The following is a 945-nucleotide window of genomic DNA, read 5'->3' as shown; positions in this document are numbered from 1 at the left end:
ACCAGTCAACCAACCGAACACACTCGCAGGCTATGCGCTAGCATTTCCTGAGCAACCACTGTCGGTGAACATGAATGGCGAATATTCCTACAGATGTAAACTTAGTGAAAAGACTCGGAGATGCACTGACATGCTTAATATCTGATGACATAGAAGCAGGCGAACATTCCAAATGAAATAGAGGAAATAAATTGATATGTTCGCACTTTATGTGTATCTGCAGCAGTTAAAGAATTTTCCGGTCACTCCTTAAAACTCTGCGCGAGACTGCAATTTTTATTAACTTACAGCAATTGTTTGTATGCAGCTAGCGCAGACATGCTTCTTGACTTGATTGACGTTTATGTGGCGTATTAAACATATTGTTTTATTCCCCATTGGCGCACACGTACCATGTGCTCATACATGTATGTCAGATCAGTGCATTTGAGAGTGCAGTGTAGTGCAGTGAGAGTGTAGAGTGAATTGCGTATTTTGGAGCAATGCATGCTCGAACATGAAAGTTATCTGAGGAGGGTAAGAGGACGATGATAATATTGCACACAGTTCGCAGACACGCCAGCGAGTAGGATTTGCTTTCGTTTTTTCTGTAGATTTCGGTGCGTTCCTCCTAGAAAAGTTCAGATCAAGCTACGTGGCTCACCCTCTTTCTTTCATCCCTCACCATCCCTCATGAAATGGAAACCCAGACCTCTCACTAGGCTTAGCTCACCAAGTACGATCAACCGCCCTCTCCATCTAGTGCTTTGAGATCAAAGCTAAATAAAAAGTAACGTCATTTAGTTAACTTCTGCTAAGAGGGACTAAAACCTCCACTCATACCAGTCGGGCATTGACGCTGAGATCTTTCTGCACTTAGCGTATTTATCGTTCTCGTAACTTATCAACTCTAACTTTTCGTACTTAGGAAGAATAAATGCGCAACGCAGACGAGGACGAGAGGTC

Source organism: Dermacentor silvarum, chromosome 3 (assembly GCF_013339745.2).
Source record: "Dermacentor silvarum isolate Dsil-2018 chromosome 3, BIME_Dsil_1.4, whole genome shotgun sequence".
NCBI classification, from domain to species: Eukaryota; Metazoa; Arthropoda; class Arachnida; order Ixodida; family Ixodidae; genus Dermacentor; species Dermacentor silvarum.
This window is presented reverse-complemented; position numbering follows the sequence as displayed.